The sequence below is a fragment of the Notamacropus eugenii genome, chromosome 2 (assembly GCF_028372415.1).
Source record: "Notamacropus eugenii isolate mMacEug1 chromosome 2, mMacEug1.pri_v2, whole genome shotgun sequence".
NCBI lineage: Eukaryota > Metazoa > Chordata > Mammalia > Diprotodontia > Macropodidae > Notamacropus > Notamacropus eugenii.
In genome coordinates, this window is record NC_092873.1 from 331,688,622 (window position 1) to 331,708,524 (window position 19,903).

Consider the following 19,903-nt stretch of genomic DNA (forward strand, 5'->3'; position numbering starts at 1 on the left):
CACCTCACCTTAATTAGCCAATTGAACAAATCAGGGAATATTTCACTCCCATGCTAATGTCCCCAACTAATAACTACATTCGAAGATACCAAAGCATAAATCTGGAATCCAATTTATTATTCCATCAATAAGCCTTAGAGTTTTCCAAGCTGTGTGATTCTGGCCAGGTTTATTAAAATGGAGATAATAATAACGGTTATATTTCAGTATTTTTGTGAGGACCAAATGAACTTGTAAAACACTTAGTATAGTAACTGGTACATAATAATGTTTACTAAGTATTTATTCCCTTCCATTCCTCTACTTCCTAATCTTTTCCTATGCAAAAAAAAAAATTCAGAGACGTGTTTTGCATGTGCTAACACATCTAACACACCAGAGATGAGACTTTGCCTATGCAAAAAAAAAAAAAGGGAAAGCTAGGGAGCCATGTTGAATCCTCCACCACAATCTGGAAAATTGTGATGCCATCATCTCAATCTGGATGCAGATTTGGAAGCCTACAATATCCTCCCTCTATCTCCAGAAGTCTTTAAAAAATATCCCTCAATAAATCTCCTTTGGACAAGTCTTTTGCATGATTTTCCTTTTCCCTTCCCTAGTGTAAACTCTTGGGTTACTACATAATTACATATTTGGAGGGGCATTAGCTGTCAATTGAAGAACTGAAATGGGTATGAGAAACTGATTGGTTCTTTTCATTTTTAAGTTCCTCCAACTCAAGAAGCCCTCACTCTAACTGTTGTAGTATTGTACCCCAGTCCTAGAACCTTATCCCTCTTTATTTCTGCCTCTTCACTTCTCTGGCTTCTTTCAAGTCTCAGCTAAAGTCCTATCTTCTGCAAGAAGTCTTTTCTGGTTCTCTTGAACTTTAGTGCCATCACATTGATATTATCTCCATTGTATTGTGTCTATATTTTGTTAGTACACAGTTGTTCACATGTTGTCTCCTCCCACAATATTGGACTCCTTGAGAACAGGGATTTTAAAAATTTGTTGTTATTATTGGTTTTCTCTGCCCTTTCTTTGTATCCCCAGGGTTCAGTACAGTGCTGGGCACATAGTTGGTACTTAGTAAATACTCAGTGACTGACTAAATAACTGAGAATTGCTGAGAGGAGATGATGGCTACAGGAAGACCTGTTAAGAAGCTGTTGCAACAGCTCAGGAAGGTGGTAATAAGAATCTTTTCTGCAGTGGTAGTAGTGAGAAGATAGAGGAGAGGATAAATGAGAAGATGCTATGAAGGTGAAATCAACAGATCTTGGCAACTAACTGGATTTGAGAAGTTAAAGAGAAGGAAAAGTCAAAGGTAACACAAAAGTTGGGACTTAATAGATTGGGTCAATGGTATCTCCAAAAGAAAGACAAATTATAGACAGGGTGAAAAAGATGAGTTGGGTTTTAGACATGTTCAGTTTAAGTTGTGGCAGGACAATCAGCTGGAGATTTCTTAAATGTAAGCTAGAGGAACTTTAAAGAACCTAGAGAATTCAGGAGTAGAGGTAAAGAATTAGGAACAATCTACATGAAGATAATAGTTGAAACTATGGGAGTGAATGTAATTACCAAAGGAAAGAAGGTAGAGATAGAAAAGAAGGCAAAGGACAGACCTTTGAGGAATACTCACACTGAGAAGAAGGCAAGGAGCCAGTGGAAGAGAAAGGGAAGAGGTTAGAGAGGTGGGAGAAGAAACAAGAGATTTTAGTGTTTCTGAAGCCAAGGAAAGAATAGCCAACTATGTCAAAAGCAGTAGGGAAGTCATGGACAATGAGGAATCCCTTCCTTCAATTTCCAATATTTTGCCACCATGAAAAGGGATGCTATGAATATTTTGCACCTTTAAGTCCTTTTCCCTTTTTTATCATCCCTTTGGGATATAGAACTAGTAGTGGAATTGCTGGATCAAAGGTTAGTTGCCTTTTGGGCTTAGTTCCAAATTACCATCCAGAATGGTTGGATCAGTTCACAACACCCCCAACTGTGCATTAGTGTCCAGGATAAGGAATTTTTTAAAAAGTATATGAGTTTAGTGTTAGGTTATAGATGACATTTAAGAGACAAGTCTCAATATAGTGTCATGAAGACAGATGCCAGATTTAAAAGTGAGGAGAAACATGTAGTAAAAAAATGAGGGTATTGGGTAAAGATAACCTTTGCAAGAATTCAGTCCAGTCCAACAAGCATTTATTAAACATGTTCTATGTGCTAGGCACTGGGGATACTAAGAGAGTAAAAAACAGCCCCTACCCTCAATGAATTTACATTCTACTGGGAAGATACAGCAAATAAATACATATGTGAAGATCTTCTTTGCATAAAGGAGGTGGGAGGAATATTGATCTTGGGGGCCCAATCAATTTGAGTAGTCTCTCTAATCAACATACAGAGTATGGACCTTTGTTGTTAGGTAGCTAGATGGCACAGTAGATAGAGTTCTGCATTTCAGATGAGAAAGACTCAAATTTGAATCTTGGCCCAGACCCTTTGTGTGTCTTGTGTGACCTTGGGCAATTCACTTAACATTCCTCAGTGTCGATTTCCTTAACTGTACAGAAGAGATAATAATAGCATCTACTTCTTAGGGTTCTTGAGGGTTAAATGAGCTAATATAAATTACTTGTAAACCTTAAAGCTCAGTTGAAATCTAGCTAATCACCTCCCCAAGACAAGGGAAGTTTAAACTCTGGCATTCTATATCTCTCCAAACTTTCTAAGCTAAGCTCCTAGAAAAAGTTACTTACTCTCATTATGTCTAGTTCTTCTCACTTACTTTTCTACCCTTTGCAAAATCATTTATTTGGTCATTCAATTGAAGTGATCTCCAAAGGTATCAATGATCTCTTAGCTGCTAAATAAGATGATCTTTTTTCAGTTCTTAGTCTTCTTGACTTTGCCACTGCATTTGAAATTGTTGATTCTCTCTTGCTGGCTACATCCAGAGAAAGAACTGATAAACAGAAGTACATGTAGAATAATTTTACATATATACACAACAATTTGTGTCTAATGGCAGCCATTAGGGTGGGAGGGAAGAGAAAAAAATAAATTTACATGATAACTAATAGTAAATTATACAGGGTAGATTTGCAGTTTCAGGTGCAATCATATTTTTAAAATTATACTATGCTATGCTTATCACATTTGCAAGTGACACAGAGCTGGAAGGGATAGTTAACATACCAGATGACAAAGTTGTAATTTCAAAAGATTTCACAGTAAAACACTGTGCTTAAATTTAATGGAGATAAATATTAAGTTGTATATTTTGATTTAAAAAAATCAACTTCAGAAGTGCAAGACAGGGATAGTGTGAAAATACTGCAGACTTTTAGTGGACTGCAAGTTCAATAATAGTCAAAAATGTGTTGCCAGCAAGAAAATTTAGCACAGTAGTCAGAAAATTTAGATCAAATTTTAGGATATATGGTAAGTTGTATAGTATTCAGGTCTAGGGAGGTGATAGTTACAATGTACTGTGCCCTGGTCAGATCACAACTAGAGAGTTCTATTCTAGGTTCCACGTTTTGGAAAGACATTGATAGGATACAGAATACCCAGTGAAGGGTGATCAGGACAGCGAAGGACCTCACTGCTATGGCAATAAGGAAACTGGTTGACAGAAGTGGAAATATTTTTTTCTGGAGGAGAGAATATTTAGGAATAGATGTCATAAAGGTCTTCAAGTATTTGAAGGTTAATCTGACAAGAAATAGTAGATAGCACAATTATTTGGGTTATAGAGTTATGATCAAGAGGTCAGCTATTCTATAGAAAAGGACAAGATCAAAGGTCAAAACTGAGTTAGGATTTGATAAAATCTCTGCAAGTATCAGGGAGAAGAAAAGTGGATTTCAAGTAAGCAGGCTAGGGTTAGCATCCAGGGATTCAAACCTAGTCAGAGGGTACAAGAAGAGAATGGACTTTGGATGGAGAATTTAGGGAGAATACCCTAGAGTCCAGCAAGGTCTGGCTAACCCCAAAGCACAAAACAGCAAAGTTATGACCAGTGATCATTTTAACCTCCATAAAATTTCTTGCATCTATCTGCTTCTCACATGGACACTACCTTAGTACTAGTGGTAGTTCTTGTTCAGTTATGAGCAACTCTTTGTGACCCTATTTGGGTTTCTTGGCAAAAATACTAGAGCTGTTTGCCATTTCCTTCTCCAAATGAGGAACTGAGGCAAAGAGGGTTAACTTCTCTAGCGTCACACAGCCAGTAAGTGTTTGAGGCCAGATTTGAACTCAGAAAGATAAGCCTTCCTGACTTCAGGCTCAACATGCTATCCACTGAACTACCTAGTTTCCCAGTACAAGTAGTTCCATCTTTAAGTCCTTCTCCACATAGTTGCCAAAGTGATTTTCCTAAAGTGCAGGTCCATTGTACATGTCATTCCTCAGCTCAATAACCTCCAGAGGCTCCCTATTGAATTTAGGATCAGATATGAACTCCTCTGTTTGAACCTTAACAACTGCCCCCAAACGACTCTGAGGTCTTTTTTATACATAACTTTCTTTCACACACTCCACAAACCAGTCACGTTGGCTTTCTAGCTGTTCCTTATAGACGAAGTTCTATCTCTTATCCTTATGCTTTCTCCTCGTTTCTACCCCTAAGAATACATTATTTCCTTCTAAACTAATGGAATTCCACTTTCTCCATAAAATCTTTACTGATCCCTCAGCTGCTTGTTCCCCCTTACCCCTGCCATTATCTTATATTTGTCTTATATATGTTTTGTCTTTTCTTATATATGTTGATGTCTCACTCTAGATGGAAGGTAAACTTCTTAAAGGCAGCTATTACTTCATTTTTATTTTTGTAGCTCCAGCGTGCAGCATAATACCTGGAATATAGTAACTCATAAGGGCTTTTTGTCCAGCTCTTATGTAGCCTGGTGAATTTGGGTAAACAAGGGTTGGCAGATGAGTGCTGGCAGACAGAGATATATAGTTACCAATGTGGTTAGAGCTGTTAAATATAGTGGAGGCTAAGCTAACTTTATTTATTCATCTACTTATTCATCCACTCATTCATTTAACTATTTATTCATGTAATTGTTGACCAATCAATCAATTAATTTATCTTGCTGTTTGGTTGGTTGGTTAATTAGTTTTTCTGTTAGTCTTTTGACCTTTCTGGTTATGTTTGAACCAGTAATTTCACTGGCACAGGGAATGAAGTCCTTGGTGAAGAAACTCCCTCTACTAAAACAGACTGGAAACTTCTAGTATTAGAGAATTTCCTAGAGTACTGAGATGTAAAGCAGCTTGCCCAAGATCATGCAGCCAATGTGTCAGAAGTAGGAGATGAACCAGGCCCTTATGACTTCAAAGTCAGCTTTCTATCTACTTCCTTTCTCTAGCTGATTTTGAGGCTAACTTGGTTAGTAGCCTCTCTAGGTTTCTTTTGGGGTAACTTGAATGAAAGAATGAGTGAATGGATGGATGAATAAATGAATGAATGAATGAATGAATGAAAAAGCACTTCTTAAACACCTATTGTGTGCCAGGCACCGTGGATATATTTGAGACAGTCTATATGTTAGGAGCTAATCTAAAAGTAGGAGACAATATAAAGTAAGAGCAGTGGCTAGGGAAAGTTTTAGTCTGGGGAGTCACAGGAATGGTAAGTTGAGCCTACAGAAATGAATTGCAATGTCCCTTCTAATCACAATGGTAGCATTGGTTTGGCTTCTATTTCCAGAGCAAAAGGTGGGAAAAGATGGGAACAGAAATAACGTATGTGGTGGCAGGGTGGATGGCAAAATGTCATGGATTAATGGTTGTGGTTGGCTGATATAATGGGTTAGATAAGTTTATATTCACTTTTTTACCAATTAGGTCATCTCAACCTGAACTGATGAACCTTTCTAAGAATGGTCTCTGAAGATTTGTTCCAAGGAATCCTTTTCTATATAAAGATAGGGTAACTGTGTCAGGATCGGTGGCAAAATGTCTCATGTTGGATTTGAAGTATAATCTGAGGTTTTTAAGATACAGGGGTTAGTTTGAGTTTGCATTCACTCTTCTCTTGCAGAAGGCAAATCATTTGCCTTTCCAAAATTTCTCATTATGAATATCCATTCTCTTCTTTTTTGCTTCTAGCTTAGAGGAAAATATATCTATTTCTCTTTAGAGCTAATTTATTTATTTGTGTTCTTTGATACTATTCCCATCTCCTTTAGGACCTTGTTCTAGTTATTGCTGTCATATACTTTGAATCTCCTCCTTTTTGCTATCTCTTTCCTATATACAAAAACCCCCAATATCAGATATTTCTAATTCTAAAAATAAAAGTCTTCTAGCCCATCCACCTATCATCTCATTTTCCTCTTGCTCTAATTGCTAAATACCTTTTTCAGTTTTCTACAATACTTCCATATATCTTAGAGATTTTCCCCCTCTGTCCCCCACCTTTCCTCTCCCTTCTCCCTCTCTCCCCAAAACAGCATGCAGCCTTATATAGGTTCTACACATACATTCTTATTAAATACATTTTCACCTTAGTCATGTTGCATAGAAGAATTAAAATGAATAGGAGAAACCATGAAAACAAAACAAAACAAAATGCAAGAGAAAATGGTTTGCTTCATTCTGCGATCCAATTCCATAGTTCTTTCTCTGGATGTGGAAGGCGTTTTGCCTCAAGAGTTCATTGAGAATTTTTTAGGTCATTTTTAGGTCTTTCAAATTGCTGTGAAGGGCTAAATCTACCAGAAAAATTCCTTGCACAGTGTGGTTGTTGCTGTGTACAAAGTTCTTCTGGTTCTGCTCCTTTCACTCAGCATCAGTTCATATAGATCCTTCCAGGCCTCTCTGAAGTCTTCCTGTTCATCATTTCTTATAGCACAATAGTATTCCATTACATTCAGGTACCATAATTTGTTCAGCCATTCCCTAACTGATGGGCATTCCCTTGATTTCCAGTTCTTGGCCACCACAAAGAGAGCTGCTATAAATATTTTTGTATATATGGGACCCTTTCCCATTTTGATGATCTCTTTGTGATACAATCCTAGAAGCCATATTGCTAGGCCAAAGGGTATGCACATTTTTGTAGACCTTTGGGCATAGTTCCAAATTGCTTTCCAGAATGGTTGGATCAGCTCACAGCTCCACCAACAATGTGATTGCTAAATAGAGCCCTTAGGCAGGGGCCCATTGGCAAGAAAGGAGAGGAGAGGGGAGGGAAGGGGATGGGAGGGGAGGGGAGGAAAGGAAAGGAGTGGAGCCAGAAAAACTCAAGTCAACTGGTCATCTTTTGGCCATTCAAATTTACTTTCTTTTGGAGAGGAGAAGGAAGAGGAGGGGGAGGCAGACAGGAGAGGACGTCCCCATTCAGCCAGCTGCATTTACTCACATGATTGTGTTTGTCCTTCATTGGTGAAGAAGACCATGCCATCAGAGAAATGATGACATGACTTGCACTTGACTTTGTTTTGAGTGAAGGAGGGCTGTGCAGGTCACCAGCCTCAATTCTCCTCCAGAGCCATCTGAATCCAGTGACCAGATATTCATCAGGATGACTGGAGATGACCCAGGATGCACTAGGTCACTGAGTCCTTTAGGCCAAGGTCTTTGCAGGTACTCACTTAGAGAGAGGCAAACCTGTTTAAGAAGTAGTCAGGGCATGGCCCCTTAAATGAGGCCAAGAAAAAGTGATTATCAGTAGTAACTGTTGCTGTTTCCCTCCCAGCCTGATGTCTTTCTTTTACTTGGCCTCATTAAAGGGGCCATGCCCTGACTACTTCTTAAACAGGCCTATTCAGTGAATGGGCATTGCCTCACTCTAAGTGAGTACCTGCAAAGACCTTGGCCTAAAGGGCCAAGGTGTCCCAGTGCATCCTGGGTCATCTCCAGTCATTCTGATGAATATCTGGTCACTGGAATCAGATGCCTCTGGAGGAGAAGTGAGGCTGGTGACCTTGCACAATGCTCCCTCACTCAAAACAAAGTCAAGTGCAAGCCATGTCATCATTTCTCTGATGGCATGGTCTTCTTTGGCAGTGAAGGACAAACACAATTGCTAAATATCTTGAAAAATTTTTCTTGCTCCAATGCTTCTACTTCCTTCTCATTCTCCTTGGTATCTTGTAACGTGTCGTTCCTTTACCTCTCTACTGACACAGTTCTCTCAGACCAACAACTTCATAATCGTCAAATCCAGTGGAATTTTTTGGGGTCACATACCTTGATCTTTTCATTGTCTTGAGCATTGCTAATGATTTCTTCCTTCCTATGACATACTCTCATGACTTCTGACATAGAGAGATATCCAAGAAAATAGGACAGGGCTCAGAAGATGTTAAATGTCATTGACCTTGTAATACAAAGTCATCGTTGTCCAAATTCTTTGGTGTTTTCTGAGTCCCAGACTTTAAGTAGCCTACTTTATAGCCTAATGTACAAACCTTCACCAGAGACAACCATGACACAGGTGTGATAGGAGCTTGGTACTCATTACAAGATGATGGTCATCCCCAATGCTTCACTGAGAGTAGGAACATGACAAAGTTTTCAAAGCTGTTATGATTAGGGCTGGAGTTTCTTTATGCATTCCTATCTATTCACACATTTCTTGAGTGGGGGAATGGTGTTGTGAAAGAAACTGAATCTTGAGTGAGTGATGAGATAACTAGAAAAAGGTTCCCAGTGATAAAATCATTGTTTAAAATATATGGGAACCTTTTTCCAACAAAGAGAAGGTTTTTAATGATCCGGTGATATTAGCATGATATATGTTTGAAGAAAGCAGAAATATACCATAAAAAAAAATCTATAGAATATTGTCAAATATTGCCAAAAGGGGTATTTTCCAAATAAGGAAAGTAAGAATAATTTCCCCTTGAGTATTAGACAATTAGAGGAAGAGATAGATGAGAATGTTCCTTGAAGTCAAAGAACCTTTTAATGGATTTGTTGTTTACTTAGGCAGTCAATGTTAGTAGAGGTAGGGACTGATAGGTTATATGTAAAAAACATTCCCTCTGACCCAGGGGCATCTTCTATGCAAAATGCCTTAATAGAAATTAGAATTATAAAACAGGAAAATAAATGTGAGTGGATGAAATAATGAGTGAGGATTAGAGCCAGACATAAAGGAACCTCAGGCCTACCTTATTACTTCCTCCCACCCCCAACCCATACCACTTTTCATGGAGTGACTTCAAATGTCTGGGAATCTTAGGGTGGGTGGGCTTCTAAAATTAAGAAACTGGAGGAGTTAAAAGAGAAATTTATACAGTATGCAGAAAGGATGTGATCTAATGGGCTGATTAGAGCATTCGTCATTTGAAGAATTTTATCCACTGGGAGATCTTACAGATTTTATGCTCTTGCACAACCACTTCAAGCAACTCAGGCCCCAGATGGGGATTACTTTTGTTCCTTTAAAAATTCTGCCTACACAGCTCCATAAAGATGTCAGGGGCTCTTAACTTTTCTTGCATCATGGCTCCCTTTGGCAGTATAAACCCCTTCTTGGAATGATGTTTTTACATACATAAAATAAGATACACAGAATTACAAAGAAAACCATTTTTTAATGAAATAGTTATCAAAATATTTTTTTTAAGTTCAGGGACCCCAGGTTAAGAAACTCTGTTCTATGGTCAGTTTTTCAAAGGTGAACAGTAATGAAGGGAATGAAAATTTAAAATCAACCCACCTGCCCACAACCTTTTATTCCTTATGCCCATTCAGCTTTAGATGCAATTGGATCCAGTCTCTGGGGGCAGAGCTATACTAGAATGGACCAGGCCTTAGCTATGGTTTTTAAGACTAGAGGACTCTATATGCCTGGGCCTGCCAACTGGTGAAGTTTGAATGGGAGATTAATATAGCTATAGTAACTAGGGATAAATAGGGATGTCCGTACAAATAGGCACTCTATGGAAGATAGAATGAGATATGATATCTACTGCCATGTTAGGTTATTCAGAGAATGATGCTACTCTTTCTTGAAAAGTGGCTTGCACCTGCTTTTTAAAATGTAAGTGTACATGGGAACACGACTGATGGTCAGCCTATAGGGGTGTTAATAACAGTGTAAGGAGAAATCAAGGAACAAGGTAGTGAAGGTTTTTTACTCTGCTACTACTACATCTAGTTGGTCCTCCACCTAACCTCAATTTTTGGAGCTATCCAAGTCTTTGTATCCAGATTTGAAGGACTATTGGAATGAGTTCCCCTTGAATGAAATTTGAGGTTCCTCTATGGTTAAAGCTATTTTAATTAGAGGACTTGGCTAGGGGTGAGGGTACAAGAACAGGAAGCCATATGCCTCAATTGCTATGGTTCAGAAAGGATGACTGATAAACATATAAGGGACTCGAAGATACTGGCATTCAGATAACTATTATATTAGGATCCTGTAGTAGCTTCACACATCCTTGTTCAGATGGTGGTAGGTAAAAGAAATTTGGGTTACAATGGTGGTAACTGACCTGGGGAAGTGTATTGTTGGCATGACTATTATGAATTCTTGGGAGTCCCTACAAATATAGGTGCTTACAGTAGCTTCTTTGCCAGTTATTGTGGGTACAGCTATTGTAGGAAGCTCTTGGAGCTCCTTAAACCATTACATGTAGTTCATATTAAACAATGTCAGGTGCTATGTGTTGACCAATATTTCCTCCCTTGTAATGGTGATGGAACTTGTAGTATTTATCTCTCCTTGTAATCACCCTATACAGAAGTTATATGTAATGGTAATTTAAATGGGAAGATCTTTCCCATTCATTAATAGGCCCATGTGACCTGCTTGAGTCACATGGAAGTCTGAGTCACATGGAGGCTCTGGTGTAAGGAATGTGCTGAATGGGTGGGACAGGAAGGGTAGAACAGGAAGAGATGGAGCTACAGCAGAGCTGAGGGGAAATTAGTGAGGGAGCAGTTAGAACTGAAGGATGCAGGCAAGCAGGCAGCTGGCTAGCATGAGTGAGAAAGCTTGTTTGTGATTTTGTTTAAGGAAGCCTGCTTGTGATTTGTTTAAGGGAGCTAGTTTGTGGGAAACCTAGCATTTACTTGTGAACAAGGTTTGAAATTTTAAAATTCTTCCTTCCACCATTATATTAGTGATGTAATTTTGACCAGGGTAGATGAGGTTACAGTAGCAAAAGATCTGGATTGGAAGGTATTTTATATCAAAGACAAAGAGTGAGAGATTCTCCTTGATTTTCCCAAGAAAATTCAGGGTCTAGCTTACCTGGTTAAATTATTAGGAATTTGTTAAGTTTGGAGACTTCACAGCTACTATTAAAAAAATGTTTGATGAGTACTTTTGTAAATAAAATTGTGATTTAATTTATTTCTTCTTTCATTGTTGGTGGAGCTGTAAGCTGATCCAACCATTCTGGAGAGTAATTTGGAACTATGCCCAAAGGGCTATAAAAATGTGAATGCCCTTTGACCTAGCAATACTACTTCTAGAGCTGTATCCCAAAGAGATCATAAAAATGGGGAAAGGACCCACATGTACAAAAATATTTATAGCAGTTTTTTGTAGTGATCAATAGCTGGAAATTGAGGCGATGCCCATCAGTTGGGGAATAACTGAACAAGCTGTGGTATATGAATGTAATGGAATACAATTGTGCTATAAGAAATGATGAACAGTTGAATTTCAGAAAAACCTGGAAAGACTTATATGAACTGATGCTGAGTGAAATGAGCAGAGCCAGAAGAACATTATACACAGTAACAGTCACAGTGTGTGAGAACTGTTTTTGACAGACTTAGCCCTTCACAGCAATGTAAGGACGTAAAACATTTCCACAGGACTCTAGATGCAAAATGCCATCCACATCCAGAGAAAGAACTGTGGAGTCAGAATGCAGAATGAAGCAACTATTTTCTCCTTTGTTATATTTTGTTTTGTTTTTCTCATGGTTTCTCTCATTTGTTTTAATTCTTCTATACAATATGACTAATGTGAAAATGTGTTTAATAGGAATGTGTAAGTAAAACCCATATAAAATTGCATGCCATCTTGGGGACTGAGGGGGAGAAAATTTGGAATTTATGGAAGTGATTGTTGAAAATTGTAAACAAATGAGTTAATAAAGTTGGGGGAAAATAATTTATCTCCTCTTGCCCATCACACATGTATTGTGTTTTCTGAGATTTAATTTTAGGGTTTTGCAGTTTCATTTCGTGTAAGAAGTTTTCATCACATGTCCATTATTTGTGTAATCCAGAAGCTTGAAATGTATATTTGGAATGTGTACTGCATAATTTTATCAATAAAAATGATTGATAAAAAAAATTTGGAGACCTCAGATGATTCCAGATGTATTTCATAAGTTATTGAAACTTGTTTCCCCATCTAAAAAAGGAAATCCAGAGACTTGTTATTCTCTGGGTTTTTAAGAAGCCGCATTCCCCATCTGGATAGTTTGATGGTCTATATTTACTGAATTAATTCCTCTTTTTGCTGGGGACCAGAACAAGGTATAACTTGGAATCCACCAACCAACCAATCAATGAAGTATTTATCAAGTGCCCATTATTGCCAGGTACTGTGCTAGATGCTGAAGATACAAGTACAAAAAATTAAACAATCTCTACTCCTAAGAAGCTTACATCCTAATGGGGGAGGCAACAAACATTTCCTAAATAGGCACAGCATAACAATAAAGTAAATAAATATAAATGGGTACAAAGTAGTTTATGTATAAATGTATGTACATATATATATATGCGCACACACACATATATGTATATGTAATATATAAAATACAAGGTAGTTTGGGAAACCTTAGCAGGTGGGAAATCAAGAAAGGCTTCATGTACAAGATGATGTTTGAGCTGTATCTTAAAAGAACTAGACTTTATGAGGTAGAGGTAACAAGGAAATTCTTTCCAGCCATGAGGGATGGCTAGTTCAAAGACATGGAGATAGGAGATGGAGTACAGAGATCAGGTCAGTTTGGTTGGATCACAAAATGAGGGAGAGAGAGTAATGTATAATGAGTCCAAGAAGATAGGTTGAGGCCAGGCTGTGGAGAGTTAGAGGAGAGGGTATCCAGGAGGAGATAGTGGTCAACAGTGTCAAATGAAGTAGTAGGCAAAGAGGGATGAGGCCTGAGGAAAGACCATCAAATTGGGCAATCGAAAATAGGCTGCCCAGCTGTCTCTTACCTTGAGCCCTTCTCATTTTGTGGGACTTATATTCTTGGAGGTTTCTGTTCATAGAAACCAGACTGAGGGTACTTTTTGTCCAGAGTGGCTAAACCAAATTATAGTTAAACTTTTGGAACTGTAAGTTACCTGAACTGGCCACTCATTACAATATGTGTAAAAATAAAATAGTTCCTTGTATGTTACTGGGTCCTGGTTGCTGCTGAATAGACAGAAAGGATCATACTATTACCCTTCATCCAAAGTTGGTTTGTATGTGTTCTGTAATGCAAGATTAAAAGCTTTTTCAGGTCAGAAACAATGGAAGAAATTTGCTGCTCTCTTTGATTGCACACAGCTATTTTTGGGGCATGTTAGTCCTTACTAGAAGCATCATACATCTTCTCCTGAACTGAATAATCAGGTTGATGCTCTCACAAGAACAACAGAGTTTGGGGTTAGCTCCATCATCAATCTGGACATGGCAGTTGTGATACCATGTTGTGTTGGGATCCTTGAGACTAAAATGATGTAGTCCCTTCTGTTCAGTGATGCTCTTCCTGCCTGTTGGGTATGATCCCAAGTAGTTCTTGACCTGCTTCTGATTGGCAAATAGATTATGTTGATATTACTCAACCAAAGGGCAAGAAGTTTCCCCACTGAAGGTCACACTTGTTCAGGACATGGGATTGAAGTGTCAGTTAAGTCACTGTAGAGGTTTTTACAGAGTTTGTCTTTTTTCCGATGAATCCATCACCTCTGATCAGAGTATCCATTTTACTGGGAAGAAGGTTCCATAGTGGACGCGTTATTATTATATTTATTGAGTTTTCCATCTTCTATACCATCCCCAGGCAACTGATACTGTGGAGCAGTGAAATGGATATGACAGCTGCTTTTTTTGTGATGCCTTTGAATATCATAGTTAGCTGTCCTATCTTCTAGAGACTGGGTATCTGATAAATCAGTAGACACTGAAAAAGGGAACAGGTTTTCTACTCCAGCAGTTTCTTGAATCCAACTTTCAGGACTTTTCTCATCAAAATGGAATATTGTTGTATATAGTCCAAGTTGACCCCCTCTAGCCCTCTCTATTTCCATCATCTGTGCAGATTTATCTTTTCTAAGTTTTTGTCCTCTCATAGGATTGCGTATAACCCATGAAAATGGTTCAGAACTCCTTGATAGGTTTCTCTCCCTCCTCCCCACTTTGGACATCTCCTTTAAAGAATGGATTTGGGGGACCAAGAGTGAAATTATTGGGAGGGGTTTTGTTTTTTAATGATGGGAGAAGTTGAAATTGTCTTTTTTCAAACTATGAAGATGGGGAGTTCACATAAATAAAAGGAGATCTTTTATTTAGCTTATCTGGTAATAATTTTGAGCCTCTAGATCAGAGATTCTTAGCTAGATATTAGAGGATACATAAACTTGGGAGGGAAAAAATTCTATCATTATATCAATAACGTTGTTTTCCTTTGTAATTCTATGTATTGTATTTTGTGCATTTCAAAATATTCTGAGAAAGGGTCCATAGATTTCATCAGATTGCCAAAGGGTTCCAAGATACATTAAAAATGGTTTAGACCCCTGCCTTGGATGAAATTGGAGAGGGCTTTTCATCTAATTCCTCTTGAAAAGAATGGGTAGTCCTTCAGTAGTGACTTCAAAATGGGTGAAAATATGTTATTATCCCTCTGATGAGGTTCTTAGTGAAGGAGAGGTTGGGACTGGTGGACCAAGGAACACTGAATGTGAGTCCCAGTATCAACTTAAGCCACAGAAAGAGCTGCATAAAAGAAATCCTCTTAGTCATTTTCATTCAGTCTACCCAGATCTGTGATAGTGTTGGAAGTATCACTCTTTTATTCAGTGGAATGGATGTTCTGGTGCTGATCCTGGTTATCGTGATTGTTTTTATTCCTCAACACATTTTATGAACTGCACTGATATCATTCCTTTGATATTTTAAGAAGATTGTACATATTGTTTTGTGTTTTAATGTCTTTAATTTGCATTAAACTCCTCCCCCAGCTGTTAAGGCTGTTTTAAGATTGTTGTAGTGTAGACTATCCCCAACAGAATTTTAGGATCTTGTCATGAAGTGGTGGGATTTGCTAGGTCTGACACAGTAACTGTTGAGAACGCAAGTAGATGTACAGTAGTCTGGTAGCTGTTGTGACTACAGTTCAATTCTTTTCCTCTCTCCCCTCCTCCACCCCTCTCCCCCCACTCCCACTAGCTCTCACTTCTTTGTACAGCACTGATGATGATGATGATAGTAGATGGAAGCATAAAGAGGCTTAGCCTGGGGAAGAGATTGATATTTCACCTTAGCTCTTGCTGTCCACCAGGGGAATACTTTCATGTTCCAGTTGCTATGGTGACTACCAAGGGAGTATTTTATCTCTTTTCATCTTTGGAATTCTGTTCTTTTTAATCCTTTCACAGTAAAGGTGGTTTTAATTCTATTTTGTGCTCCACAAGGGCTTATTATATTTTAAACCTTGAGCTTCTTTGAGGCATGGTCTACAATAGTGGGAACACTAAACCAGATATACAAAGAAAGAATAATGCTCCCCTTTCTGTCCCCTTTCCCCTGCCCCTTCCCCCAACCCTGAGCCACACTGCTGCGTCATGAAGAGGTCTGACCCGATTCTTTTGCTCTTTTCTGCTGTCATTACGCACAGCTCTGTTGTTTCATTAGAACTGCTCAACCAAAACACCCGCTAGGACATTTGGTACTAGGGGAGTGATATATTTAAAAAAAAAAAAAAAAAAAAGATTGGAAGGGATGGCTTTCTCCTTGCTTTTATCTACTGTCTATAGGCAGCTGCAATGTGAGAAAAAGGCTTAGGGCTTTCGTTAGGGCTTTGTTAGGGCTACTGAAAACCACAGCCCTCTTGTCATATATTTCAGCTTCGCTGCCTCCCTGATCGTGGTAATACCCTCCACTCTTGGTTTCAAAAACTCCATATTCTCTTGGCTCTCTCCCACTTCTTTGTCTGATCAGTGTTTCATTCACTCACTCTTCTTCTTCCTGATAATCTCTTGTGGTGCTTATTAAGTCTTGTATTGACTTTTGCACATATTACTTCCAAAGCTCTATCTCTAGCCTTAACTTCTCTCTAAGGGTCTAGACCTGTATCTTTATTGTTTATACAGTTTCTTTGGCTTTCCCACTGGCATCTTCAACTTCACATGTCCAAAAGCAAGCCTGTCATATTTCTGCAAGAAGCTGATCCCTCATTTTATCTTGTTGTAGTTGTTGTTCATCTTTTGTTTTTGAAGAGGACCAATGACATCACAGGGGATATCTTGACTTTTTATGTGAATCAGATTTAAGTGAGGTAGAGTTGCACAGTCATCAGCCTTAGTCTCTCTTTCTGAGTCACCAGAGTCTAATTCTAAGACAAAAGTCAAGATGACTGGTGATGGCCCAGGTTGCAGTAGATGCCCTTGGTGTCTTTGATGCCTGATCAAGCTTTAAGTGCTTGGCAGTGCCTGCTTCAGCTACCTTCATGGTCCTTGGAACAAAATGTTCTCATCTGCCCATTCTGTCTGGGAAAGTCTTCACATGATAGAGGTAGTATTTCCAACAATAGAATTGCCATTTATTCAATCACTGATTTAAAAGCCTTGGGGTTATCTTTGACTCTTTCATCTCTCTCACACACAAATTCAATCAGTTGCAAAAATCTTATTTTTTTTCCTCCACAGCATCTTTCACATCCTTTCCCTGTTATACACTGATATAGGACATCCTCATTACCTGTATGGATTATTTACTTTTTCGCTTCTCTGATTCATCCTTCCCAGTATTGTCTTGCTCTATAACCATTCTACTATTGAGTGGGATGATTTTCAATATACTTTCTTTATTGGGGGTGTGTGTGTTGTGCAATCAAGGTTAAGTGACTTGCCCAGGGTCACACAGTGAGTGACTCCAGGATCAATACTCTATCCACTACACCACTTAACTTGCCCCTCAATATACTTTCATCTTCATTGGAAATTTATTTGAGATTTGAACCTTGATATCTATTTGCATGAAACTTGATTTATAATTTTTATTAATACTCAAGATAAATCACCCAGCACTTGCTACTTTCAGTTCCTCTCCTCTTTCTCCTTCCTGAAACCTCTGCAGGCTGGCTTCTGGCTTCTCACTTCATCACTCAAGTGAAACTGTTCTCTCCAGTTACCAGTGCTTGCTTAATTGCCAAATCTGATAGCCTTTTCTCAGTCTTCATCCTTCTCAACTTATCTGCTGCTTTTGACACTGTTTACCACCCTCTCCTCATAGATAACTCTCTCCCCTCTGGGTTTTCATCATACTATTATTCTCTCCTGGTTCTTATTCCACCTGCTTGACTAGTCTTTCTCTGTCTCCTTTATAGGCTCATCATCCACATCATATTCTCTAGCTGAGTGGCTTAATAAATGCTTCTTGAGTGATAGAAAACTGTTTCCCATAGGAATCATAAGATCATATAATTCAGGGAATTCTACAAGGGACCCTAAACTTCACCCAGGCCAATCTCTCATTCACATTAGGGAAGAAAAAACTAGGGTCCACAGATATGTAATGGTTTGCTGAAGATCACACAGTGGTGGCAGAGCCATCTTGAACCCACGTCCCCTCATTTCCAAATTTATTCTCTTTCCACTACATGCAAGTCATGGTAACATGTAATTTGAATGTTTCCTAAGGGAAGGCTGTGTTTGAAATCTGCAAAATTGGGGGTAATTTGAATATCTTTGGTTCCACGAGAGGCAAAACATTCAGCATGACTGAATAGTACAAACAGGATAGAATTTGTCTTAATTGCTCTCATTGGAAGTCTATGAGTTTGTCCTTGGTAAAAAACAATCTTAAATACAATGAGACCCAAGATATAGGCTTTTAGGGGCTTTGTTTCCTTTAATTTTATTTCTCAGCTTCACTGAGATTTCACTTACGTTTGCTAGATTTATTCAAGGAAATAGGGAAAGAAGCTTTGGATGAAGAACAGTAGACATTTGGACACTGAGGAATCTTACACTGAAAGCATAATATGGCAAAGATTACATATTGTGATATAAGAACATCCATTGAGAAATGTCATATATAATCCGGTATTCACCTATCTGGAGTTATCAAGGGGGAATTTATATAATTTATAAGCCATCATGACTTAAAAAAAATAAATCACCAGCTGCCTCAGTAAACCCCACCCAAATTCAGCTATATGCAGCTTCTCTTCCTGTTTTTTTTTTTCCCAACTCTCCAGTAAATATGGATTTGGCATTTGGAACAAAGCTAATACTATTGACAGAGAAAACAGTATGGTTCTTGCCCTTGGTTGGAATGGTGCCTATAGTGCAGATGGGTAGGAATAAAAACCTCATTCTTTATTGAGTAAGCAGCTGTCACTCAAATAACAGGAGAAAATGTTTAATATTCCCAATTTACTGTCTTTTCTCTGAGGCTGTCTCATCAAAATATTACATCAAAACCAAACATGGCACAGAGCCCACATGGTCCAAAAAGGGCATAACCTTGTAGCTTGGGTGACCCTTTAGCTTCACAGTATCCTGTTCCCTTCTTTTGCATGACAGCTGAGGGCATATTTATCAGTCCCTTCTTTCTTTGCTCTTAGGTGTGAAATCCTGTGTGAAAGAAGCTGTCTTTATCCTACCATTCCACTACACCAGGCATGCCACAGAGTAAATGTCACCTGTGATGTTCATCACAGAACACCCTTGGGAGAGAGACTTCCAGCTACAACCCTCTATAGCATTTTGCTATCTTTTCATTTGTTCAGTCTGCTTTTTTGCCTTTGACTGTGCTTGTCTTAGCTATCAGATATAAGAGGGACAATCATAAATCAAAAAAAATCCTTTGTTTATTTGTCTCTTTCCTGTTAGAACACTCATGGCTCATTCTTTTGGTTCTGCAGAAACACATGTGAAAAGAGAACAGAAGCATACAGCAAAATCTATGTGCCTACCAGTAAGATTTAATTAAAGTCTTAAAACAATCCTTCTGAAACAACTTCCCCATTTTTTCCCCTTGAAAGGAAGAATCAGATCAGTAAGAAATGATCAGAGGTATCATTTTGTCCTTGAATTTATTCCTGCCTGTCTCCCTCATTATTATAGTTTTGCAACCGAGCTTGGAGAGAAATTTCGACATGAAGTTGTGAGAGATGATTAGATTATGTGTTTTAAAAACAATCCAGTTTCTAGGATTCTGAAATAACGGTGAAGGTAGCTTTTTTGGTAAGATTTCTTTTTCTCCCTTTCTGTCTCCCTTTGTCAAAATTGATGACCTAAAGGGAGACTGACTGGTTTTTCCTTCAGTGCCACAGTCAAATGACATAATATGCTTTAGGGCAACATATAAATATGTGCTGGAAGCTTAGTATGTTTATTCTTTAAAATTTTTACTTAAGACTTATAATTTCCTTCATAATCTTGGCCCATCAGCTTGTGAGCATTCTCATTGAATCACAGATCCCAGGATGATGGACTCTCCTCTACAACAGGAGCAAGGAGTTCTCCTTTGTGTTCAAATCCAAGACTTAAATATGTTTTATTTCAGGACCCTGAGAGGTCTTAAATGCAGTATATGACAACCTGGAGGAAACTGGGCTACGAGAAAAAGGTGAGGCAATAAGGTGTCAGAGGAAAGAGCACCTATACTGGCGTCAAATCACCTACACTTGAAGCCCGACTCCCACGGCTGGAATTATGACCAAGCTATTTCGTCCCTAGGAAAGCAGTTTCAGTCTCC